Source organism: Merops nubicus, unplaced genomic scaffold (genome assembly GCF_000691845.1).
Source record: "Merops nubicus isolate BGI_N331 unplaced genomic scaffold, ASM69184v1 scaffold41925, whole genome shotgun sequence".
NCBI classification, from domain to species: domain Eukaryota; kingdom Metazoa; phylum Chordata; class Aves; order Coraciiformes; family Meropidae; genus Merops; species Merops nubicus.
This window is the reverse complement of record NW_008608378.1, coordinates 7,914-8,120: the sequence shown is the minus strand read 5'-3', so window position 1 is coordinate 8,120 and position 207 is coordinate 7,914. Positions and strand designations below refer to the sequence as shown.

At 68.6% G+C, this 207-nt stretch overlaps 1 protein-coding gene across 1 annotated transcript in view; it reads left to right on the top strand.

The window, feature by feature from the left end:
• The window catches only part of LOC103772900 (chromosome unknown open reading frame, human C15orf59), a gene marked incomplete at its 3' end in the record, with an annotated part of 8,640 nt that overhangs the window by 526 nt on the left and 7,907 nt on the right, over positions 1 to 207 (top strand). The window lies entirely within an intron of this gene.

Here is a 207-nt window from a genome sequence, read left to right as displayed (position 1 = left end):
GGGGGGAGCCGCTGAGGCACCGTGCCACAGTCAGCTCTGCTCTGCCTCGAGGGGGGCCGGAGGGTGGCGGTTTTCCAGGCCCCTTCCAAACCAGGGGGGTGTTGGAGAGGGGCTGCTGGGTTCCTCTGGCATTGTGAAGAGCACCGAAAATACGGCACTGGCCCTGGGTGCAACGGGGAGGGGGACAGGAGGCAGGCGGGTGGGGGG